The 27979-nt window shown below is 37.4% G+C and overlaps 1 long non-coding RNA gene across 1 annotated transcript; it reads left to right on the top strand.

Annotated features, from left to right (window-relative positions):
* The first annotated feature begins 2796 nt into the window (after positions 1-2796).
* LOC134737800 (uncharacterized) lies at positions 2797-26101 on the top strand. Its single transcript, XR_010123102.1, has 3 exons — positions 2797-2927; positions 9742-9858; positions 26048-26101. It is a non-coding gene; the product is annotated as an uncharacterized LOC134737800 (long non-coding RNA).
* Positions 26102-27979: the final 1878 nt, after the last annotated feature.

Consider the following 27979-nt stretch of genomic DNA (forward strand, 5'->3'; position numbering starts at 1 on the left):
AATGTATCATTGTTTCTTATGAGTATTAAGAGAAAGAGGCAAAACTTTCAATTTGACCACAAGAGGGCAGCTACAACCTTTCCTCCTAGGTCTTTGGGGTTCTGAACTACGACAAACTGGGCATTTGGGGACTCAGCTTGCCATCGACTCCCTAATAATACCTTTCAACTGAATTCCCAATATGTCACAAAACATTCTCTCATGGTGTTTCCTGGGACGTTTTTTGTTTTGTTTTTAAAGAAATTATTTTCCAACTTCTTTCCAGACCTACAGAGTCTCTGCTTTAGAACTCTGTGCCAAAGTTACCATCTACAAAGATCTTTGGAGACCAATAAATTGTTAGACTAATTAGAAAACCCACAGAAAATGTTTTATTTTAATTAAGTTTGACCCCAGATAAAAATAAAAACAGTAATGATTATCTGATTCCACCACACTTAATAAAGCTTGCTCTAAGTGCTTCACGGGATTTGCCAAATATTTGCCTCATCTCAGCCTTCATTCGTCATTCCCATTTTCATGATATCCTAAAATCTTTCAAGTCAAAATTTATTGTGGAATTTTATCACTGAGCTAAACGGTGGGAGGTCTGCAAATAAAAAAGCAGAGATTAGTAATAGCTACATTCCATATTCTCATGGTTGCACAAAAACGTAAATTCAAATTTATTTCATCTTTTAGGTGCATAAAGAGTGGGGAGTTAATCTGAAAAGTAAGTGCTAGATTTTATATGTATATATGTGCATGCATCTGTGTGTAGGTGTGGCTGTGTGCATATACTCATTAATTTTTTTTGTTTTTTCACTAGTAATTATAGACAAGTAGTTTGGAAATTTAATATTGATGTTTGTAGATTTTGAAGATGTACATAGCAATGTATTTCCTTCACATTTACTGTGAAGCCTTTCCCTTAACCATCTTATTTAAAATTGCAACCCCTGTCCCCCCCACCCCCACATATCCTGTCCCCATTCCCTGTTGTATTTTTTCTCTTATCAACATTTGACATACTTTATATTTTACTTAGTTTTTGTTAGTCTCCTTCACGAACAACCCCTCCCCAACTAGAATAAAAGCCCTGTGATGAAGACAGAATTTTTTCTATTTTGTTTATTGCCATGTCTTCAAATCTTAACAACAGTGCCTGACACATCAGAGGAACTCAATAATGCAGCAACATGGTAAAGTCACAAAAATTGAAGCATTTTTACTAGAAACTGATATTTTAAAATCTCTAGCATTGCTAATTTACCTCAGTATATTTAAGGAGACCTCCCAAAAAGAGATAATAGCCCACTATCAGAACTGAAGCATATTTCCTAAAGCAAGTATCTGAAACAATACTTGGGCTCATGATTATGGCTGAGTGTATACTCTTGAATGCTCAGGCTCAGCAGGTCCTGTTTCCCAGAAGTCAATCAGACCTGGACTGAATTCTCAGCAAAAGTGGCCTCCAAGAGTTGTCACAGCATCACACAAGCAAAGCAGTGGGATAAAGGAAAGAGCAGTGACCTATCAATAAGGAGCCCATGGTTCTAGTTCTGCCTCTGCCACTAGCTAGCCAGGAGTTAAACCATCCAATTAAATTGTTAGTGCTTTGATGTCCTCTAAAAAATAATGGATATAACACCCTGTTTATATCAAAGAACTTTGGAATCCAGTGAAATGTGAAAGTATTTTGGTAAGTATGGACTATTTTTTAAGTAGAAGATGTTATTAAAATCATTGTTTCCTGTACTGTGCTATGTAATGCCACCATTTGGTGTGGCCAGTCAACAATTTAATGGTTTAATGAACAATTCTAGGCCGAATCCAGCTCTATCAGTCAAGTGATGGTTTGTCAGGCCCTTCTTGGTACTCTAACCCCTAGGCCTTCTTCTTGCCGCTGTTGGGTTTATTTGACCCCAGAAGCTCTGCCCCATCCTGCCTCTAGGATCAATCCTAAGTGGAAACAAAAGACACTAAGGGAGCTCTATCGCCGTAATGAGGAATTCACATCATGTCACCGTACTTAGTTAGTCCAGCCCTAATCGTATGCCTCAATGCTGGTAACTGGGCATCTTCTTTCTTCTCCTTCTGACAATCAGATCAAGAATTCACCTCCTCTTGAAAGCACTTTCACAGTAGGTATAAATATTTGCTAAATTAATAACAAAGACTTTACACCAGTGTCCCTCTTGGTTTAGAGCTCTGCCAGGTCCTTGACAGTACATCCTTTAATTCCTTACCTCTTCACTCCTGGCAGCATTCCCTGATGCTGGCTGACCATCAGTAGCCTACGCTTGAGAGCATCAGAAGTACAATATATCTTCCTCAATTCCTACTGCTACATTCATCCACCTTTAGGACTTCTCACTTATTCCATTAGACTCTGTAAAGCCAACTGCTTTTCTGATCCATGCTTGGTTGTCATACCCAGTGGATACCACCTTCTATTTGCCAACTGTTCTCTCTCAGGGTCTAAAACAGGTCTGTATCCTCAGGGCCTGCCTCACTTGGTTCCTGTTCCAGCTCGTGGTTTAGCCACACCACAGGACCTTCACTGGGTTAACTGGAAGGATGCTGTTTAGTCATGGCTACCATGGCAGAACCCTGACGGCACACAAAGCAGTGCAAGTAATGTTCAACTTCAAAAAATGTTATATTTCAAAAATATGCTTGCAAATAGATTCTCTAGCACTTGAGAATGCATATCTCTACACCAACAACTCATACACTTCCGTAGTCATTCCTTCAAACACATTCACTGAATATCTTCTTACTTTGCACTGTTCTTGGCACAGGAAAAGAGAAAGTGAGACACAATCTCGTTCCTCCAGAAGTTCACAGATGAACAAAGGAGACAGTGATAGAAATGATTCATATGCAAGGCAGCATGTGGAAAAATAGAGGACTATCCACAGTATGGTGAGAACAAGAAAAAAGAGGTGAGCCCTCTGCCTGGGTGGATCAGGAAGTTTCCACAAAGAGACATTCCACTGAGGCCTAAAGAATGAGGAAGCATGCACCAGGCAGATGAGCGGAGAAGGGTGTTCCTGGTATGTGGTTGTCAGGTTGCCAGACCAACACCCAAGTGTCAATTTAACCCCAACTGTAGCTCCACCAGTGCTGCAGGCTTATGTCAGAAACAGAAATGGAATAGGTTTTTGTAGGCCAGCCTGGGAATACTTGTTTCTGTTGGGAGATTAGTTCTAAAACCCTCAATAAAAGAGAGTTGGCCCTGGGCTTATCCCAACACACATGTACCCACTGCCACTACCACCACTCATCACCTTGGGCAAACAAAAAAAGCAGTTCAGTGTCAGGAGGAACAATTCTTGCACTTTCACTTTCTTTCACTAACTGATCTTGTGAATGCAAGGTCATGAGTAAGGCCTTTTGGGGACTGCACATACAAGACAGGTCCACACTCCAAGGAGCTTAACAACAGGCTATGCTAGGCCAGGTGCAGTGGCTCATGCTTGTAATCCCAGCACTTTGGGAGGCCGAGGTGGGTGGATCATGAGGTCAGGAGTTTGAGACCAGCTTGGCCAACATAGTGAAACCCCGTCTCTACTAAAAATCCAAAAATTTGCCAGATGTGGTGGCACATGCCTGTAGTCCCAGCTATTCAGGAGGCTGAGGTGGGAGAACTGTTTGAACCCAGGAGGCAGAGGTTGCAGTGAGCTGAGATCATGCCATTGCACTCCAGTTTGGGTGACAGAGTGAGACTCTGTCTAAAAAAAAAAAAAAAAAAAAAAAAAAAAAAAAAAAAAACACAACAGGCAACAGGCTATGCAGGCAAGACCCGAGCATATAAAATAACTGAGAGTCCACGGCAGTAGCTGCCAAAAGACCCGAGCATATAAAATAACTGAGAGTCCACGGCAGTAGCTGCCAAAATAATGACGCATTCTATAAGCACTACAGTCCTAGCCATCACTGCTTTCTGGAGAGAATAATTCAATTTAGTTGAACAAGTGTTTTACATTAAATGCCCACTAAAGGTCTGTTGATTATGTAAGACTGCATTCTGAATTTCACAAGGCAGGATCCACCAAGTTCCATAAATGTAAATAAGTTTTCCTCCCAAAAGTAACAGGTTAAGTCAACTCTGGAAAGACTATGGGGAGTTTAATTAATAGGAATTCTGGTTTACTCAATACAAGAAACACATCAAACTGAATAGGTATGAAAAAGCATTTCCCACCAGTTTAAGCTGTCTGAATTAAAATGAACTGCCTTGGGAGGTAATAAGTTTCCCATCAAGCTAGATAATTACTTGGCAGTGATTTGGTAGGGGTGATGCAAGCATTCAATGACCAGTAGGCTCCCTTCCAGTCCTGTGATTGTGTGAATTTCTGCAGCTCCCCCTTGATAACACAATAAACAAACCTGGGAACCCACACTGCAAGGTTGTCAATGTTGAAGATTGGCCATGGGTTAGGCTTATTCAGGGTACCACAGCCCATTCTGAATGGTGGTGAGGAAACAGAAAATGGGAAGGTCGAACTTCTACCAAGAACCTGACCAAACTCCCAGGGTGCTAGTCAGTATCTGGGGAGAGCTTCAGAATGCCAAAACTCATTAGTGCTCAAAAAAGGTCATAGTTATTAAACAAGGGCACTCCAAGATGAAGTCCTAACTAAAGAACTAAAAAAACAGCCCCTTGAAGACAAGATGTGTAGGATTCTAGAGTGTTTTGAAAGGCTCTTCCAATGCTGACCCCTGAAGGGCCCTCATGAATGTTAGCACATCCAGATTCTTGGGAAACTCCAAGCAAAGCTCTTGTCAAAGATGTGCCCAAGAAGAGTACCTCCAAAAGTAAACAAGCAGGGGGTACACAAGACAGTTATACAGGTCTCCTGAGTAAAGTATACAGGACTGAGATGGTGAATGCAGAAGAGGAGTAATAACCTGAGGGGTCCTTGACAACCAAGAAACAGGTTGTTTAAAATCCTGGCATCTTGTAAATTTGTTTGAGTTCATTGTAGATTCTGGATATTAGCCCTTTGTCAGATGAGTAGATTGCAAAAATTTTCTCCCATTCTGTAGGGTGCCTGTTCACTCTGATGGTAGTTTCTTTTGCTGTGCAGAAGCTCTTTAGTTTAATTAGATCCTATTTGTCAATTTTGGCTTTTGTTGCCATTGCTTTTGGTGTTTTAGACATGAAGTCCTTACCCATGCCTATGTCCTGAATGGTATTGCTTAGAAAAAAACAAACATCCCCATCAAAAAGTGGGCAAAGGATATGAACAGACACTTCTCAAAAGAAGACATTTATGCAGCCAAAAGACACATGAAAAAATGCTCATCATCACTGGCCATCAGAGAAATGCAAATCAAAACCACAGTGAGATACCATCTCACACCAGTTAGAATGGCAATCATTGAAAAGTCAGGAAACAACAGGTGCTGGAGAGGATATGGAGAAATAGGAATACTTTTACACTGTTGGTGGGACTGTAAACTAGTTCAACCATTGTGGAAGTCAGTGTGGCGATTCCTCAGGGATCTAGAACTAGAAATACCATTTGACCCAGCCATCTCATTACTGGGTATATACCCAAAGGATTATAAAACATGCTGCTATAAAGACACATGCACATGTATGTTTATTGTGGCACTATTCACAATAACAAAGACTTGGAACCAAGCCAGATGTCCAACAATGATAGACTGGATTAAGAAAATGTGGCACATATACACCATGGAATACTATGCAGCCATAAAAAATGATGAGTTCACGTCCTTTGTAGGGACATGGATGAACCTGGAAACCATCATTCAGAGCAAACTATCGCAAGGACAAAAAACCAAACACTGCATGTTCTCACTCATAGGTGGGAACTGAACAGTGAGAACACATGGACACAGGAAGGGGAACATCACACACCGGGACCTGTTGTGGAATGGGGGGAGGGGGGAGGGATAGCATTAGGAGATATACCTAATGTTAAATGACGAGTTAATAGGTGCAGCACACCAACATGGCACATGTATACATATGTAACAAACCTGCACATTGTGCATATGTACCCTAAAACTTAAAGTATAATGAAAAAAAAAATCCTGGCATCACGCAGTACCTCAAAGCAAATTGCAAACAATGTCATTCGCTGAGCCCCGGGTATCCTGTCTCTGAAACAATGCCACTGTGTAAGAAAAACAGCCCATGTTTGGATCCCTATTCAACCAATTCTGGGCACTGTAACTGATACAGGTTTTAAACTCCCATGGGCTTCAAAAATCAGAGGACTGAATTAAAAATTTTTCACAAAGTCCCTATGAGTCCCTTATAGATTCAACTCTAGGATCTATAATCCCCATACACAAAAGAGAACATGTTATAGGAGAAGAAAACAGTTACCAGCAGGTCATTCCAAAACATGCTGGAAGAAACTAAATAAAGCAAAAAATCTTGATTTTTGATTTTGTATCTATGACTTCTCATTTTTTTCCATTTTGGGACTAAATTGTGGTTTAAATAGTTAAGCCAAATGAATAGAAGTGAAACCAATATACTACACACCAGCAGCATTCTTATTTTTGTGGAGAAAGAAAACAAACGTGCTATTTGATCGTGTAAGAAAGATAAACCTACAAAGCTTCCACAGACAAAGCCCATTAAATCAATAGGAGTCTGCCCAGTGCCCAGGGAAACCCATCAAGAGGAGCCAAATTATTTCGTTTTTTTTAAAAAAAAGCTATCAACTTAACATTACAAATCATTTGCTGTTCTCAAGAGAATTGCCTAGTATTGCAAAACTTGATAATTACTGATTCATGACTGATTTAGGAAAAACATCGGCTTAAGTAATCAGGCCAGAGTACTGCTGCTGACCGCAAGGCTGGCAGGAAACCTAGCTTTTCTTTCATGAATGTTTAACATTTTACAAAATTTAGCTTTTAGCATATCACCAGTGGTTTGATTTTTCAAAAACCAGGGAATACAGAACATACCAGTTATGTATTATCAAGCACCTATCTTTTCTCTAACTTTTCCTCAAGTATCACTAACCAGAAACACAGTGAATTATGAGAAAGTGATTCAGAAATCAGACTTGACATGGACTGTTTGCTATAAAATGGTAGATCTTAGACTCTTTGAAAGAACTCTACAGACACTATAAACTGACAGTACATTCTAATAAAATAGCAGGAAGAATTTAATTAATGTTCTGAGTCAATCCTACACACCACAGGCTACACATGCCTACATTAGGGCAATACACAAATCTGTCATGTAAGTTTTGCTAAAGAGTCACTTCATGTGGCCAGCAGATAACAAGTATATCAGAAAATGTTCATCTGTACATGCCCCTGGGAAGACATTTTCTATAAGGATACGTGAATGTCGTATCTGCATAAAGAAAGCTATTCTCTCTTTGTTGGAATTGTTTTTCTGCTTAAAATTAAGAAATTAAGAATGTTTTGTTATTCTGCAGAGGAATCGCAGAGAAATGCTATCCTACAGATTCAGAAACTGCCTCTAACACCATAATAAATTTTCTTTTCAGATCTTTCCTTTTTTCTTTAAGATTCTGCTTTCAAGTAAACATGCTTTTGTTAGTAAAAGCCAGATTCTTGTCAACTTAGTTTCTAACAGTCCTCTCTTTCTCTCTGTCTCTCTCTCTATATATATATATAAAATAATTTTACATACTTTGTAATATATATAGAGATATATATTACAAAAATATCCAAATTGTAGGTCTCTTCACTAAGAAGACCTACATCATCAATGTTCTTGCAGGAAAAAAGTCAAGTATTTCAAGAACAGAAAATTTAAGTAAGCATTTAAGGGCAGTGGTAAAACAAGTACTTACAAACTGCTGATGTGCAATTTGGTATAGAATCCCATATAAGCAAATTGACAATATATATTAAGGTGTAAAATGGTTATACCCCAGATCCAAAAATTCCACTTTGAAGGAGATATTATTTTAAATACAACTACAATAGGAAAAATTTTGTGCACAAAGACATTTACTGCAGCATTATTTTTAATAGAAAAACAGAGAAACAGCATATATGTTGAACAGCAGGAAAATGATTAAGGAAAAAATTATATAATCTCTCAACAGATTACTATGTAGCCATAAGAAATACCTATGAACATTGGTAATAACATAAAAATGCTTATAATATTAAAAACAGAAAATAAGCCAATATTATACATACACATACGTATATAAAAATGCTTTCCTATAAAAATAAAAGAAAACCCTTCATGTAAAAAAAAGATGAAAGGAAATATTGGATGCTTTTTTCTCCTCTTTCTTTTTCTGTATTTTCTAAATTTTCTTCAATAAGCTCCTTAAGGAAACATTTTGAATAAAACAAGAGGAATTCTAAACAGACATGGATTAGAATTGATGCTTAATATTCGTGACCAAAATTATATTAGGTCTGAGAGAGGGCAAATGTGAAGAAATTTTTGTGGCCTTACTGTTTACTGAATTAATTCATAATTAATTCATTCAATGAATAGTTTTATAAACTGTCTGAGGGAGAGATGGAGGGAATCATAGAAGTCATTGTTAACCCAAGAAAATCATCTAGTCCACATTACGCAGCAGCAGGAAGAATGAACCTTAGGGGGACTGAAATGTAATTTAAGAATTGAGATAATATAGCAGCAGAGAAGTCATATGAAGAGAAACTTCGGACAAGGCAGAGAAGATCGGAAATGTTAGTACTGCAGAGATGCACTAAGGTCAAGGAAAACAAGGAGAAACAAAAAGCACAGGAGTTAACAAGTTAAAGACTACTTGGGAAACTAAAGCTAGAAATCAAGTCCTGGAGGGTGAGTGGTGAGGAATTGGAGGCAGTGGGTGCAGATTAGACCCAGGGTCATTTGCTTTGTCCTTTGCAGAAAAGGGGAGACAGGCGTGAGTTTGGAAGCAAGAGGAGGGAAGAGACAGAAGATTGGAGATGTGGAAACAGCCCAGAACCATCCTGTCCCCTGCATGCCCCCAACCATCAGAGGCTGCCCATGTACCATATATGGCTGTTCCTGACACGGAAGTGCACCTCAGCTGGCTCTAAACATCTTTGAGACTTTATCTCTAAACCATGCCTCACCACAAGTCGTCTCTCCTAATCAAGCCGTTCTTGTGCTACTCTCCTCCTGCACTCACATGGCCTTCTCTACCTCTGGGAATGTTCCTTCTCTGCCCCTTTCTCATGTTCTCATTTCCTGCTACCCTTCGCTGTCAGGTTCCAGGGCTCATCCATGGTCCTTGTATTAATCTTCTAGGGCTGCCATAACAAAATACCACAACCTGGGTGGCTTAAAACAACAGACATATTCTCTCACAATTCTGGAGGCTAAAAGTCTAAAATCAAGGTGTTGGCGAGCCATGCAGTCTCGGAAGGCCATAAGGAGGGTCCTTCCTTGTCTTCTCTTACCTTTTTGGAGGTCCTGGAAATCCTTTGTGTTCCTTAATTTATACATGCATTACTCAAATCTCTGCTTCTGTCTTCATGTGGCTTTCTCATTGTGTGTCTGTGTCTCTGTTTTCTCTTCTCACAAGGACACTAGGCATTGGATTAGGGCCCACCCTAATCCAGTATGACCTGATTTTAACTTAACTAATTACAACTGCAGAGACCCAATTCCAAATAAGGTGACAGGATATGAGGGCGATATGGCTGCAACATCTGTCACCCCATTGATCACCAGGGTTGATTCGGCTGATCTGGCTGGCTAGGCTGGTGTCCTCTTCCTTTCTCACTGCTCCATGTGCATCCCTCCAGAAGCTGCGCACTCGGGGGAAGAAGGTGACCATCTGGATAGAGGAGGACCAGTCTTTGGTCAAGGATATACAAGTAGCTGCACTCCCCTGCTAGAACCTCCAAACAATACCAGATAAGGTAAGAATCTTAGGTTCTGGGTAGACATGAAATCCCGGGGCTGTGGGGGGAGGGGACTCTTCAACTCAGTACAGTCCTCATCCAGTCCCAGAGAGTGGCCATTCCACTGTGGTCTCATCTGCTCCCAGTCCATCTATTCTCTGCTTGTTACTATGAAATCTGTATCCCTGGCCTTAAGCTCAATGCCACTCTTTAGAGCTATGCTTCCCACTGCCCGCTGGACAAATCCACAGGCCCTTTAAACAATACAGCCACTTCCAAAAGACAGTCCAAATTCCACCATGGCTCCTGTGTTTTCTATTTTAATTCATAACAAATCTATCTGGCCTCCCAAGTTAAGAAGCCTTAGCATTATCTTCAACTTTCTCTTCTTCCTAATCCCCTCCCACCACATCTGATCAGAAAAATAGTCCCTGTGGATTCTATCTCACAAACCTCACTCAAATTTGACCTCTTCTTTCCACTTCCATTGCTAAGGACTTAGTTTGCTCTCAGCCTTTCCTTAGACTATATAGGCAACACAAAGGCTCAATTCAGTAAAATATAGCACACCTATGTGCTAGGTGCTGGGCATACCAAGAGGAATTCAACACAATCTTGCCCTTGTGTAGCCCTCAACCTCTTATCTAGTCTCCCTGCCACTAGGCTGAAATGCATTTTCTTGTCAGAAAACAAATCTTATAATGTCATGTTGTGGCTTCCAATTCTCTTTTCACTCCCTTTTTCCTACAAGGTGAAATGCAAATCCTCCTATAGTCATGGAAGATGTTTCACAGTCTGCTTCCCCCTGTGCCACACCCTTCACATCCAGCACTTCATCTCTGCCATGGTGGGCTTCTCGTTCTTTCCAGATTTATTCCTGGGAGCAGTGCTTTCTTTTATCCAAAGAGCCTTTTCTCCCTTCTGTGCCCTGGGAAGCTCCTGCCTACCTTTAAAGTGCCGCCCAAATGACCTGTCCTTTCTTACCTCTTATCACAATCCAACAGGGTTCCTCCACACTCCATGCCCCTACAAGACTTTGTTCAAATCCCTGTATAATCACATTTGCCACATTGTTGAAATTTATCTTTTTCACTGTCTGTCTCCATCACCAGACCAGGAGCTCACAAAGGACCAGTACCAGGCAGCACTCATGTATCTCAGTCTGAATGAATGGAATCATGAATGCACCCTGCTCTCTTTGTCTTAATCCTACCCAAGGTTCCAGGCCTGGCTCAGTCCCAAGCCCCTTCCCTGGACTTTCTCAGCCACTCACTCCAGGCTATGAGTGTCTCCCTTCTCTGAAATAACCACAGTACTTACTCTCTGTATCACCAGCTTGGTGCTTATAACATGGTACTTTGTGCAAATTGAATGTCCCTGTCTTCCCTTTTGGTGCACTTCAAAGTTTCTTTTCCAAACTTAGTCCAATAATTTGCACCATAGTAGATGCTCTGTAAATATCTGCTAATTGGTTATTCAGTTTGGGGATGAGGGGGTGGAGTCCTAAAGAAAATGAGAAAGGGTGAGTCCCAGGACAGGTGGTAGTTTTGGCTATAGAATAGGTAGAGGATATTTTCTCCCATGAAACTAAAAGGAGGGGAAGAAAAACATAGGAAAATTATAGAGGAGAATACAAAAGTCCTAATTAGGACAGCCTTGGTCTTATTTTTTAAATAAGCATGGAAAAATAATATGCTGATTTAAGTATGCTACATGAATCTTAAATACAGCCAAATAAAAGCAAATCAACATTTACCATCTACAGCTAGAGAAAGAGAAGGCAAGAGTGCAGGTAGTTTATATAAAATGGAACACATCATGTACACACTTTATGTAAACTTGCCTCTACATGCTTATTGGAAAGGATGTGAGTAAAAGAACTGTAAAGTGTAGGCAGTTCTGCCCTCTATTCCATTGAAGGAGCATTCACTCCCCATGTGCCCTTGTAGTCTAAGCAGCTCCTGATGCTGATAAAGCCAAGCCCACTTCTTTAGTGATCTGTGTCTACAGCAAAGGAAACACTAACTGTACAGCACTTGCTGAGAGACAGAGTGTTAGTATCTAATGTAGCACATATTTGTGATGGGATATACTAAAATTTATGAGCAGTTTAATAGGCTTTCAAGGATATTGACTTTGCATAATTTTCATATTGTATATTGACTTTAGTACCAAACCCCTAAGTAAGATGTGACTCCACTGTGTAAGTCAACTGGCCTATACTGATAGGTAACCCGCATTAAGAACTCTTATAGTATTTGCTATTTATACTACTCATTTTGGCATTTAGTTGTATGTTTAATTGCTGGAAGTTCAGATGTAAATATGATTATGTTATCTAGACTGTAAGTTCATGTTATCTACACTGTAAGTTGGTGACTGTAACCACATCTTAAGCTTTTATACCCCACAGTGTGTATGGCACAATGCCAAGAACCAAACAAAAGTTCTTAATTACTGAAAGGCCATTTTATCAAAGTCACTTTCTCTCTAATCAAACTCTGAATCTAAAAAAATACCTAAACATGTCTTATATTCTCTGTTATGCTTTGTTATGTCCATTTTTAAGGAAGAGGCCCTCGTTTAACTCAAAGTTACTTCTTAAATATTAAATAATTGGCTGTTAACATATTCGATTAGGAAGGCATGAAGAGGTTCAGTACAAAGGGTAATTTAAAAAGTTATTGTCATCAGCCTTTTTCTAGAAAGATAATAAAAATCACTTGGGAAACAAGCCTGCCTTTATTGGTGGCCTGGGAAGAAACATCAAATCAAGCTAAGACCCACCCACTCCTTTAGAGAAAATATAAAACAAGAGAGTAAAATCTCCATGGAATAATCAACAAAATACAGATATTTGAGAAGATGAATCAGGATTTCTTCAGGTTTAAATAAATTATCATGTATCATCTCTAATTTAAAAACAACATTTTTAAAGTAAAATGAGCCTTTCATTGCTGATTCCTAGCATACTATTTCCTTAAATCCTTTCATTTCATTAATATAACTCAGTTCACAGTGCAGCGGGGACTAGATGAAGATTGAGCAATTACTGAATGTCATGGGATTATAAAGATAAGCTATTTGGATAATTTAAGCTAAAAAAATAACTCTCCTTTATCTCCAGGGTGGGTTTGGGAACTTTGGTTATTCACTGAATTTGGCCAGCCTACATTTTATATTACCAGAGAAAACATTCTAAATGTGCTTCCAACATTAGAAAATTATTTCTGTTTTCAACATGTTCTGTGATGAAGAGATGTAAGATTAAATATCATTCCAGTTAAAAGTAAGTTTGCTGCCATTTTTACTGTATTGGTCAGCTAGCTCTTTTTAACTCTTAAGTCAAAGTTTGGTGCATTAAAACAAATAAATTCACTGTTTTTTCAAGCATAAATGATATGCAATAAGCCTCAGAGAACAGAGGTTACTCTCTCTGGTTATGTTTTACTTTCTTGCAAACACATACTCATGCTCAACTGAACTGCCTCCAAGTGATTTTTAAGTATTAAAGGTGAACACAGCCCTCATTTTTCAGGGATATTTTGAGCAGCTGTTGTAAAAAAAAAAAAAAAAAAAACAACCTGATGTTAAATTAAAAAGCTAAAAAGTACTAATTAACAAATTACCCAAAGTTTAAGCTCACATAAAAACAAACTAAAATGAATGATGGGTAACACTGAACAGGAAAAACATTTAGAACTCTTGACAACGGGTTCAAATTTCCTGACCTGCTGGACAAACTCCCCTTTCCACATCTTTCCTAGATTCCATCAGATCCTGTTTTTCTCTCTATAATAAACTGTCATTTATCTAGAATGCAATCAACCAGAAAGTTAAAATAAACAGGGTGTTGTTTTCCTATGCTCCCTTTTCCGTTAATTTGCAGGTGTTTATTGAATGCCTACTATGTTCCCAACACTGTGTTGGACACTGGGCATATGAAAGATGTTGCAACTGTTGCTTAGAATTCTAGAATTCTCAGAATTCTTAGAATTCTCTTTAATGAGGAAAGAATAACAAGCAAACAAGCTTTCAGAAATGTAGTCCATAAAGCAACTTCTAATACATCTGTAAAAGCAATCCTGTTTCCATCCAACCTCTAACTGCCTTGTTCACCTATAATTACCAGGCTAAGCAATAACAATCAAAGCTCTCTGACTGTAAGTGGAAAATACTATAAAATCCAGAAGTGCCAAAGAGGGTCAAGTCTCTTCCATACACTTTTAGTTTCAAATATATTTCTATTTTCTGACCTTTTTTATGTGATTAATCATTCATATGTTCTATTAATAAAACTAACCTGTTCTCCCACATTATAAATAAATGAGGATTGAAGTCTCTTCCCATTCAATGCAAGGCCCAGCATGGAGTTTCAAAGGATCAACAAATAATTGCTGAATGATAGAGATTACGCCCATAATGCAAAACCCATGTTATTCTTACATGGATCTGTGGCAATGTAAGCTACAAGTTTCAACTGGAAGTTAAATTTTACTTCTCAGTACAGTGAATTTCTAGTTTGCATGGAAATAATTCCGTGGGTAAAGAGAAACTTGACAAAAAAGTGCAAATTTAATCTATGAGGAAGGGCATAATAATATTCCATAGGGGTTATCCATGCACCTCTGTCTCCATCTTCATAGCCCTCATTCCTCGGAAAATAAGAAAGTCTAATTTTCCCCATCCAAATTAATACATATCTGTTTCTAGTTCTCTCCTAGACCACCAATAATTACGTCACAATAGATAAATTCAATATATAAAAGATTCTGATTTTAGAAAAACAAAAAACATGGAGTCAGCAAAAAATCTTTTGCTCTCCAGAGTCTCCTATTTTAATGCTCCATTTTATAGTATCCTGGACATTTTTTAGAAAAAAAAATTTCTGTTAGAGACACTGATGAATAAACCAAGGAATTAAAAGTCCACCCTCTTTCAAAGAGTACAAAGGAAATCAACATACTTTAAAAAAACACAGAATTATTCATTTTCACAATTGGTTTTCCATATTATGCATCTAACAAGTATGCTTGTAACTGACTGAAACACAATCCTTTTCATTACTAGTTATACCTTTAGCCATTATTATTTTATATTTCTATTTTTTAACAAATTACCTAGATGTTGGGACAACAAGTTAACTATCTGAGGAAAAAAAATAAAATTAGTTTCCTAATTTTCATGTTTTATCAAGATTAACTCCAAATGAAATAAATATTTAAACATTTAAAACATAAAACCATGCAACTACAATAAGAAAATATATTTGAACATTTGGATATTTTTGAACTGGAGCAGGACCTCCCAAGCTTAACACCAAAAACAAAATTCATAAAAGAAAATATTGATACACCTGACTGCCTCAAAATTTTAAATTTCTAGGTTTATAATTCCAACAATATGGTGCATCCTAAGGAATTTTTCTGTACAGGATACCTAAAAACTCTGAACAAAACATTTTTAAAAACCTTTTTAGAAGCATAGCTTAGATGGCAAGAAAATAAAGGAATTTTCAGAAGCAAAAATGATTTAAAAGCTAGAATCCAAAAAGGTAACCAAGCACTCAACAGCACAGTTGCCTGGAGGCATTTGCAGAAATCTGTGATTTTTTAGTTTGGAGATTTCGATTTTAATGAGGAATAGGAAACAGGACCAACCTAAAACAGAAATTAAGATCAAGACATTTCCACAAAGCTGAAATAATGAAAGGAGATATTCTCAATGAAAAAGGTAAACTAAACAAACAAACGAAACAAAACTGACTCACGAAGCAAGGGTTCTGGATTCTGGTTTCTGCATAAAGGAAAAAAAGAAGAGAATTCCTAAGAACTCATAGTCTCAGGCAAACTTTCACTTTGGTTTGGTAACAGGACTCACATTATCTATGCAGAGGAAAACAAAAAGATTACAGACTAAAGTAGCTCTTGGTTTCATTCCCCAGTTGGCTTGCAGAAGCAAATTTAAATTCTCTCTATAGAAGATAACTTTAACCCAGGCCTCAGATTTCCCACAGAGAGAGTTCCAATGATTATGAGCTCACAAATAAAAATCACAAAACAAATAAGGAAACAAGCCACTATGAACAACAGTCAGCAGAATAATTATGCAATTCAATCAGACTCACAAAAATTGCTGGTATTGGAATTATCAGATATTATATTTAAAAATACATGAGTTTACTGTGTTTACAGAAAAAAATACTGAAAATGATGAAGAAACAAGGAAGTATAAAAATAGACAGTGGTGAAAAAGACAAAACGTTAAACTGGAAACTATCGTAATATTAGAAATCTAATTGTCAAGCTAATCTTCTTCAAATTAGAGATGAAGAGAGAACCCATGAGTTAATAGATAAATCTGAGTACCCATATGCAGCAACAAGAATCAAAGATTGACATATAAAACAGAGGTCAAGAGATTGGAGAAGAGAGTCAGAAGAGAGAGACATATTTAATAGGACAGTCAAAGATAAAGCAAATGAGGAGATGCGAGAGAGTTGCTACAATATGTAACGGCATAAATCTTCAGATTCAGAATTATAACAATGCCAAGAAGGAAAAATGAAAATAAATCCGCACCTAGAGACATCATGAGAAATTACAGCATACCTGAGTTCAAGAGATCTTAAAAGAAGCCAGAGAGAAAAAAGAGATTATCTACAAATGAACAATTATTAATAAAATTATTGCTGACATCCATGAGCAACCATGAAAGCCAGAAGATTGTTGAATAACACCTTCAACATGCCAAATAACAATAACTCTCAATTTGGAATCTTATACCCAACAAAAGTATCTTTCAAGATAAGCATGATGAAGACATTTTCAGACAAGCAAAAATGGAGTTTACCACCCACGTATCCTTTCTAAAGGAACTTCTAATGGAAACACTATAGAACAAAGAAAGATATGAAATTCAGAAGGAAACACCAAGAGAAAATATACTAAACATGTGGATGAAGTCAATAAACATTAACTGCAATGATAACAATGTCTAAATTGTGGGATTTTAGAAAGATAGAACAAATATAAAATAATAGTAAAGGAAATAGTTATCAAAGTTAAAGTGTTCTAAGGTCCTGAAGATAGCGATGTCCTTTGAACATTTTTAAGCTAAATATGCATAATAAAATTTTTAAGATAACCACAAAATTAATAGAAACAGTAGGTACAACTAAAAACTAGAAGAGGAAAAAGCAGAATGGAAGAAACAGCATAATAACAAACCAATCTGAAAGAAGGAAAAAAAATAAGGCAAAGAGAAAATGAAAATTAAGATGGTAGTGATAAATTCAAAAGCAACAATAATCACTATAAATGAAAATGACTGAACACTCTCCTTCAAAGAACATACCAGACATGAGGAATAAAAGACTACAAATTGGCCAGGCGCAGTGGCTCACGCCTGTAATCCCAGCACTTTGGGAGGCCAAGGCAGGCAGATCACAAGGTCAGGAGATCGAGACCATCCTGGCTAACACGGTGAAAACCCGTCTCTACTAAAAAAAATAGAAAAAGTTGGCCAGGCATGGTGGCGGGCACCTGTAGTTTCAGCTACTTGGGAGGCTGAGGCAGGAGAATGGCGTGAACCCAGGAGGCAGAGCTTGCAGTGAGCCAAGATAGTGCCACTGCACTCCAGCCTGGGCGACAGAGCAAGACTCCATCTCAAAAAAAAAAAAAAAAAAAAAAGACTACAAATTAAATTCAGTGTATACTGCTCAGCTGATGGGTGCACCAAAATCTCACAAATCACCACTAAAGAACTTACTCATATAACCAAATACCACCTGTTCCCCCAAAAACCTATGGAAATAAAATGTTTTTTAAAAAAAGAACATATCAGACAAATACTAACCAAAAGAAAACCAAAAGACTTGAGTCATTGCTATATAATGACAAGAGACATAATTCGTTTTTATACAGGAAAAAATGAAATTGGATTAATACCTGTATCAGTTAACTATTCTTACAAAACAAACCACCTCAAACTCAGTGGTTTAAAGCAGCAATGGTTTATTATCACAGAAAACTCTACAAGTGACCTGGTATTCAGTTGAAGTCAACTGGGCTCAGCTTAGGCTGTGTGGCTGGTGCAGCTCACCTCTTGGGCCTAGTGGACTAGATCAGACATGTTCTTCTTGAGCAATGGAAGAAGCAGAAACACACCAGGCCTCTTAAGGCCTAGGCTCAGAACTCATGTCTTTCTTCGCATTCTCTTGGCCAAAAAAAGCAATGTGACTAAAGCCAAGAGCTGGGGAAGTATCATTTAACTTTACAGGAGAAACTTGAAACCACATGCCAGAGGATATGGTTACAGGGAGGGGTGACAAATTGGGATCAATAATACAACTACCACAGCATGTGAAACCATGTACAAAAATTGCAGATGTGTAACTGCAATTAAATAGTATGAAATAAATAAATGTGAAAGACAAAATTTTACATCTTTCAGGAATAAACAGAAGAATATCTTTATATCCTCAGGGTGGAAAAAGGCTTTAAACAAGAAATCAAAAGCACAACTCATGAAGTAAAGCTTGATAAATTAAAGAATGACATCAAAAGATATCAAAGGAAATGGAAAACATAAGTCACAAACTGAGAGATGGCATTTTCTGTGTGGGGGGGGCAGGGTGTGTGTGTGTGTATGTGTATATGTGTGTGTGTGACAGAGAGAGAGAGAGAGTCTTGCTCTGTTGCCCAGTCTGAAGTGCAGTGGGAGTGATCACAGCTCATTGCAGCTTCAACCTCCCAGGCTCACGTGATTCTCTAACTTCAGCCTTCCGAGTAGCAGGGACCACACCCAGCTAATTTTTAAATTTTTGTAGAGATATTTTATGTTGCCCAGACTGGTCTAAATCTCCTAGGCTCAAGTGATCCTCCTACTTTGGTCTCCCAAAACGCTGGGATTACAGGTGTGAGCCACCAGGCCTGGCCAGATGATATTAGACCATGGTCATTGACTGGGTTTATATGCCAATGAGGCATTTCTGGTTTACCAAATTTATACAAATCTTGCTTTAATTGATAATCACAGATGCTGTAATTTAAGACCTCCAGCTATAGAGTTTTCATATTAACTGCTGATATATTACTGTAAATCGTCTGAAATAAACAACTCCTGGGAGCAGAGCAGAGAGGGAGGAAGTGCCTCCGAGAGTGACCCTCTCCCGGCCTTTTTCACACATAAAACTGACTTAGGATTAGTATCCAGAATTTATGAAGAATACCTTGGAATCAGAAAAGAAAAGGGAAAAACAAACAACCCAATAACAAAGTGGTCAGTCCAAACACATGAAAAGGCATTTCTCAGAGGACCAATAAATAGATGAAAAAGATGCTTGCCTAATCAGTAATCAGAGGACTGCAAAGTAAAACCACCATGAGCTAGCATTTTACAGCCACCACTGATTTTAAAGTCTGAAAATATCAAACATTAACAATAACGTGAAACAACAAGAACTCTTAAACACTGCTGGTGTAAGTATAAAATGATACAAGCTCTTTGGAAAACAATTTGGCTATTTTTAAAGAAGAAAATATGCATATCTTATGAGCCAGCAATTCTAATCCAGGAATACATCTTTTGCACATATGTGTAAGAAAGTTTATTGTCGCATTTTTGTAATAGAAAAAAACTGGAAACAACAGAATGAAGAGTGATATGACCATAGAGTATAATAACATGCATGCATTAAAAGGATGCGTCAACATGGATGATACTGAAAGGGTAATGAATTTCCCAAAAAAAAACAAGTCGCAAAAGAATTTGTAAGATATGATTCTAGTTACATATAGTTCAAAAATGAATAAAATTAAATAATACATTGTTTAGGAATTAACTGTATGTGGTTTCTAAAACTACAAAGACAATAAGAACAAAATTCAAAACATCCATTATCTCTGGAGAGAACAGGAAATGTGATATAATAGGAGTTCATACAGGCTTCAAAGTTTTGAAAATGTACTATTCCTAACCTGGGACGTGAGTATAGTGTTACTTGTTTTATTATTATTCAAAGAGTATATGTATGTTATTTATATAGTCTTTTGTATAATTGATATATTTAATTTTAAGATAAATGTTAAAAGTTTAAGCTGTATATAAAAATATTACAAACATTAAGACAAATGAAAAACTGAAAAATTTTTATATAATGTCTAATAAAGAGTTATTACTTTTTAAAATTCTACAAATAGATTCAATAGGAAAATAGGCTAAACACTGAAAAAGATCATCCTTAAAAATTACAGCTATACAAGTAAATATATGAAAAGGCATTCAACCTAGTAATTAATGAAATAGAAATCAGAGCAACCATGTATATGAGTAAGTATGAGTGATGAGTATGAGTGAAAATGGCTCTTGCCATTTTCAACTGTGAGAATATCTTAAAAATAAGAGTATGGAATGAATGATCACTCATACTCAGGAGGAGGGATTATCCACTGGTGTAGTATTTCTGGGGAACAATTTGATGAGATATCAAAAGCCTTAATATGTGCTTAATAACCTAGTAATTATGCTTCTAGAAATTCATTCTATGAAAAAATCAGTTAAATGCATAAAATTCATGTATAAGAACAATGATTAGAAAACTCTCTAACAATATAAAGTTCGAAACAAATCTTCAACAATTAGGGATTGGCTAAATAAATTATGGCAATCTATACATCACATTACACAACCATTAAATGATAGCAAAGATACATAATTGTGGAGAGGAAAATTTATTGACAATAAAGAAAAAAATTGCAATATAATAGGCACAGTGTGATGACATTATTTGTTGTTTGTTTATTTGTTAGAGACAGGGCTCTCACTATGTTGCCCAGGCTGATCTGGAACTCTGGGCCTCAAGTAAACCTCCTGTCTTGGCCTCCCAAAGTGCTGAGATTACAAACGTGAGCCACTATGCCTGGCTTCCACTTTAAAAATATATATATTTATATGGATAAATAGACATTGAAGGATGTATTTCAGAATGTTCGCGCTTGTTACCTCTGGATGGTGAGATTTGAGATGATTTTAACTTATACATTTTGGCTTGTCATCATCTTCTGCAATAATCATGTATAAAGAATAACTTTTGTGATGTTAAATATAGTACTTACGAAAATAATATTGTGTGTAAAAATACCAGAAAATACAACGTTTTAAAACTTCACACTTGTCTTTGTAGTGAATCTGGCACTTTTCAAAGGGAAGACCTTGAGGCTCAAGAAGGATTGTGGAATTTCAGAATAACTACAGAACATAATGAAGGTTACCAGTGAAATGATTTTTAAATGCCCTAGCATCATATGGCCACAGATTTTATGTAACGGAGCCCAGAAGTCATAAAAATTAAAGTTCACTACCAGGGAAATAGTTAGAAAATCTGCAGAAATTTAGCAAATTAAGAAAAAGTTATCTAGAGTTCAATGATGGCATGTATTAAATATGAGCACCCTAAATATAGAATGAGGAATTATTCTAAGTTATAAATTGGTTATACATTGTGCTTCCATAATGGGAGTTTGATGTATCCCTTGATAAGACACTGTTAATAGTGTAATGAGAAGAAAACCAGAAGGAACCTAAGATTCTAGGGAGATAAGTAATAGGACCTATGGACTTTCACTACCAGTTTATTGTTTGGAATTTAGCTTAGATCAACAATGACTTAGAATTATAGCCTGCACTTCATTCCCAGCAGCTACATGGTCCCCTGCCCAGAGAAAAAATATTCAATCCAAAGAGCTACCTACCAAGGTGGTTCTTCTACCAGTACCCCACAAACACTATAGAAATAAAAAGGTCAATCCTGACTTTTGCCCATTCTCTAAATAACTACACATATGTGAAAAGAGGAAATGAGGACGTGAAAAATTTGGTGTGGGTAGCATAAATTCCAAGTAATACAATCATCCAGTTTTAACTTTTCACACAAGTGTTGGTAACTTTTCATAAAACCATTCAATGAAAATGAAACAGTTTTCATTCTAAACCATGCTGTAATTAGAAGACAAACCTGTCAGTTCAAATACTTTTTTTAGAGGTCATTTCAAATTTGATGCCCTACCATTAAAAGTCCAAGCTTTCTACTGCATTTAAAGCATGGCATAAACTCCCCAATCATTAACTCCCAATAAGTATTCCCACTCACATGTTTTATATTTCCAGAGCAAACATTTTCCCAATTGAATTAAAAGTTTTTTTAAATCAGATAATGAACAATCATACTGCAACTTGCTAACAAACATTCCTTAAAGTAAAGACCCAATTAGTTGAGTCCATTTGACTCATGCTGGTTTTTTATTCAGAGACTGAATTTATGTGGTTGAGACCTGTTCTTTCCTACAGATATGACTTTGAATGGTGATTGAATAATGCAAAGTACACATGGCTAGGATCCCAAAATCTGAGAAATTGAGATTATTTCTTGTAGAAATTTAAATTCCAGCTGAGAGCATCTCACAGTTCCCAAGGGCCATCACGAACTGTTATTTATCCATGACTAACTAAGGCAAAATTAGAAGGTAGGGGGTTAGGGGGCAGGGGTGGGAGGTTATTGGAGGGATAAATCTGTCAGCTATTTAGGGTAAATATAACATTCAGAAGCCATTCTTTCAGCTATAAAATGATTTGGTAAATTTCTAACAGAAGACTTTTTTTCTGGTTATTTACCGAATACAAAGACCTAAAAAAGTATCATAGAATAACATTATAGAGTGCCCTCAAAAATTCACTGGTTTCAAACCAACATCCTACCAAACTTCTCAAAAAAATTGTATAATCAGAAAAGAAAAGGAAAAAAAGACAAAATCAACTAAACCTACTTAAAAGAAAGATGTTACTAAAACTCAGTAGATTTTGCCTGACCCCTGATGTTGACTTTTTATTTTTTTCTAAAAATCAGAGCTCAAATTTGAAATGTAAAAATGAACTATGCTTGGAGTATTGAGTGCTCTTTAAAAATAAAAATATTACTGGGAGAAATTGGGAGGGGGTAGTTTAGCAGTCTGGAAAAGGCCTGTAACAAACAACAAACCCTTTCCAGGCTTCTAGAAAGCATTGTGAAGACCAAGGACCAGCCTGAAAATACAATCACCACACAAGGATTCAATTAAACATACCCTTGGTTCTATAGAATAACACGACTCCATTTTGGCAATATAAACGCTTTGATGGCTAGGCAAAAAATGGGATGAGCTGTTCTTCAGCTACTCATGGATGGCTTTAGAATAAATGAGATTCCTACGCTGGTTATGTCTACCACAAGCCCTCCTCACACTGAGTATTTCAGTGACAAAATCAGTCTTAGGCTGTTTGTGTGACAACAGGTAGCTGGTCATATAAAAAAACTACTCAAGGGGATTTTTATTGAATGTTTTATGTTTCTTTTTCCCATTACCATAGTTAATTTGGCCCCATTTCTTTCATTTTATTTTGTCTGGACCCTTTCTTAAAAAGTTCATTTCTTGGTAATCATTCAAAACTACTAACAAGATTCTGATTATGGACAACCAGTGGATTTTTGGGTTGTCTGATGCCCTCTTAGGTGGAAAACAACAAAACCCTTCTGGTACAAAAAAGTAATCTAAAATGTGCCAAGGTAATAAATTGTCATTCATATATGCTAATAATGCGACAGATGGCTCACTCTTAAAGAGAAGCATGCCTGGAGTCCCTTTTCCTGTGTGGTCATGGATGCGCCCTGAGCCAGCCATGGCCTCTAATAGCTCCCTCTGACCAGAGGCACTTGATTTTAGGTCCAGTCTCTGTGAAGTTAAGTTTCTTCAGGTATCAAACAGACAACGCTGACCATTTTAACAGTGTATATTGACCATTTGAATAATATTGTACACAGCAAAGTTAAACACATTCTTAACAAGCAGGCTCAGAGTCTCAGTCTACAGGCCTCAGCTTCCTTGCCTGCATAATGCAGATAGTAGAAGGTCCCACCTCATAGCATTGCTGTGATTAACTGATGCCTAGCAAATAGTGAGCCTCAAAAATTGTGGGCTCTTCCCAGATAACAAAGCTGTGCAACAATAAAATAAATTAGTTATAGGAATTTCTTCCTTTCTTCGTTTTCGAGAATATTCTCTACTGGTTAGCACCTGTTGAAAACTTAAATATGTTTCTCCCTTCAGCAGTCTACGTCTGTTTTCTTAATAAAGTTCAAAGTAGAAGCATTAAATAATTACATGACATTCTCTATCTAGGCATTGCCTGTTATGAAGAAATCAGGGCAGACCTAGGTTTTTATGGGTTTGAAGCATATGCAATTTGGAGGCCCTCCTTTTTTGTTTTTTTTGTTTTTTTTTTGAGACAGAGTCTCACTCTGTCTCCCGGGTTGGAGTGCAGTGGCACGATCTCGGCTCACTGCAAGCTCTGCCTCCCAGGTTCACGCCATTCTCCTGCCTCAGCCTCCCGAGTAGCTGGGACTACAGGCACCCACCACCACTCCTGGCTAATATTTTGTATATTTAGTAGAGACGGGGTTTCACTGTGTTAGCCAGGATGGTCTCAATCTCCTGACCTCGTGATCCGTCCACCTTGGCCTCCCAAAGTGCTGGGATTATAGGTGTGAGCCACCGCGCCCGGCCTGGAGGCCCTCTTTAAGAAAAAGAATAAGAGATTATAAATACAAAATTAGGCGCAAGGCCTTGGAAATTAGAAATACAAAATTAGGTACATACAAGTAAGGGGCCCTGAAGTTTCATTAACTTCATGATAAATCTACCCCAACAGCAGTTTTCACATTAGAAGCATCATCTATTAGTTGCATTTTTAATGCTTATAACCTGAAAAAAGATAATTTGTATTGAAAGGTAGGCAACATAGAACCTGCAGCACAGGTAGGCTGCTTTGCATAATATTATGAAAGTGGAATTGTTGTTAATCAAATAATTTTACATGTATAAAAGAGCCAAAGAAATTCTACAGCCAGTATCTTTTATAATGTCAAAAATTCTTGCATGAAATGAGTAGTCTACTTTCAACAATTAGATTTCTATGATGTATTTTGTTTATCACTGTGACTATAATCTACTTTTAAGTTCTCTCAGTTAGTCACTATGAGACAGAACTTCATGGAAACTTATTTAATCTCATATGCATTATAATTCTTAAATAAAAGACATTAGCCTTGATCATAAAAAGATACTTGATTTTGGAAGAAACATTTTTATCACCTAATTTTTTGAATAATAGTCTTGGAAAATAAAAGTGGCATACATTAAGAGAGAGATTTACATCTTCTTCAGAAGCGGTTCATAAACTCTGACTCTGAGCTTATTTATTTCAGGTCAGCATCCTCCATTCTCATGCAGTTAGAAAAACGATTAAAATTAACAAATGACAAGAAACTAATACAAACTATTGTGTATGATGGTAGACCTATCATTTGTTATTATAGTCAACCTATAGTTCCATACCTAATTCTGAACATTTCATGACATACCAACCTTAAATATTTCATAAATCAAACAACTTCTGGACTTGACAACAACCACTGTCTTTACTCCATCCTTTTTTATTCACTCTTCAACCTGCTACACAGTCTGGTTTCCACTCCCAGTCCTCCATACACACAAACTATTCTCTTCAAGGTCAACAGTGACCACTGTTTCTAAATCTAGTCTATACTTTACAACTGAAAAAAAAAAAATCTCCTTGAAACCCACAAGATCACCCTTTCCTGGATCTTCAACTTCATCCTCCACTATTCCCCTTATCTTGCACCTATATTTAAACAAAACCCAATACAGCACCTATACAGAACCATGCAGCCCAGGTTGCCTAGTTTAACAAATAAGGGCCTTCATGACCAAACCCAGTTTATTTCTCTGGCCCTAATTCCCATTTTTCCTTCCTTAATCTCTACTCCATTCATGACGAACTGCTTATGGATCTCCTGAAGGGTATCTGGGTCTTCATGAAGCCATTTCCTCCCTTGGCTTGATTGATGGTTAATATTAAGAGTCAACTTGATTGGATTGAAGGATGCAAAATATTGTTCCTGGGTATGTTGGTGAGGATATTGCCAAAGGAGATTGATATTTGAGTCAGTGGACTAGGAGAGGCAGACCCACCCTCAATCAGCTGCCAGCACCATCTAATCAGCTGCCATCATGGCTAGGATAAAAGCAGACAGAGGAACATGGAAGGACTAGACTGGCTAAGTCTTCTGGCCTCTCTCTTTCTCCCGTGCTAGATGCTTCCTGCCCTCAAACATTGGACTCCATGTTCTTCAGGTTTTGGACTCTTGGACCTACACCAGTGGTTTGCCAGCGGCTCTTGGGCCTTTAGCTACAGACTGAAGGCTGCACTGTCAGCTTCCATACTTTTGAGGTTTTGAGACTTGGACTGGCTTCCTTGCTCTTCAGCTTGCGGAAGGCCTATTGTGGGACTTCACCTTGTGATCGTGTGAATCAATGCTTCTTAATGAACTCCCTATCATGTATACATCTATCCTATTAGTCCTGTCCCTCTAAAGAACTCTGACTAATACACCTGGATAACTTGTCCTCTAGGACTCCTCTTAGATGTTCCTCCTTATGGGAAGCAAGCATTCCCTGGACTCCCAACGTTGAGTTGATTGCCTCTTCCTTGCACTCTCTGTGTTTGCCCCATGAAATTGAGTTATAATTGCCTGTTCAGATGTTTGATAACCCCTCCAGACTGTAATATCATTAATAACAAGGTGGTAAACCCTGTGTTTTCCAAGTATCTGTAGGAAAACTAAAGGCTCAATAAATTTTTAAAAAACAGCCAATTGTAAGTATAAGTAAATAACACAAATACACACACACAAATCATCCAGATGATTTTACATAGACATTTGACTAAGTTTTAATTTCTACTCATAAAATTCAATTACGACAACCAAAATATATTTAACAATTTCAAATAAAATGCATTAGCAGTTAGCCAGCACATAATCACCTAATTAATTCCGATTATCAAATTAAAAGTGGTATCTCTGCATAGCAGTAAAACCAATAGTTTAATCTACATGACTGCCCATAAATAGTTTGACTATTAGGTTTTCTTTTTCACAGAATTTACTGACTTAATAAGCTACTTGAAGGTCGTACAGTCATTGGCTTTATAATGATTTTATAATCTAGGAACAGTCTATTAATCAGTTTCAAATCTATGACTCAGAGCTTTCTCATATAAACCTTACTTCCACAAATTGGAGGCTAGTCAGACTTAATGCATTACTGCTTACAAATAATATCGGAAATACACGTCCATTTTAGTTTGCAAAGGACTTTTGCATATGGGCGTGTCTTAAACATTCTACATGTTTTAAAATCTCACCATTGTCCAAATGAAATAGGGATTCAAAAGAATAAGACACATTTTGAAATGTGTACTTTAAGAAATCTAATTGGAAAGACTAGGCCGGGCATGGTGGCCCACACCTGTAATCCCAGTACTTTGGGAGGCCGAGGTGGACGAATCACCTGAGGTCAGGAGTTCGAGACCAGCCTGACCAACATGGTGAAACCCCATCTCTACTAAAAATTCAAAAGTTAGCCAGGCATGGTGGCAGGTGCCTGTAGTCCTAGCTACTTGGGAGGCTGAGGCAGGAGAATCACTTGAACCGGGGAGGCGGAGGTTGCAGTGAGCCAAGATTGCGCCACTGCACTCTAGCCTGGGCAACAAGAGTGAAACTCCGACTAAAAAAAAAAAAAAAATCTAATTGGAAAGACTAAAACATATACAAATTAACACTACCACACTTCCAAGATCCATTAAGCAAGCAGTCTCTTCAGGTTTTTCAATATTTCAAAGAAAATGGTACCAAACTGGAGTCACAAAAGGAAGATGATAAGCATTTGTTGAAGTTAATTAACAAGGGAATGGGATAAAGGAAGCAGTTTTATTGACAACATCCTTGTGTTGTGCATTCTGTGAGATTCTTCAATGAAACCACAGCTTCTTAGACAAACCTAACTAGTCATTCAATAATTTATCCAATAAATTTTTGTTGAGAACCTATTTCATGGAAATGACACAGAAGTAGACAGGACAGAAACAGCCCTTGCATTCACGGAGTTTAGATTTAGATGTAATGAATATCTGACAGCAGCTTATTACTGCAAAAATCAAACAATCTCTTGACTCTTAGTCCAAT

This window comes from Pongo pygmaeus, chromosome 12 (genome assembly GCF_028885625.2).
Source record: "Pongo pygmaeus isolate AG05252 chromosome 12, NHGRI_mPonPyg2-v2.0_pri, whole genome shotgun sequence".
Classification (NCBI taxonomy): Eukaryota; Metazoa; Chordata; class Mammalia; order Primates; family Hominidae; genus Pongo; species Pongo pygmaeus.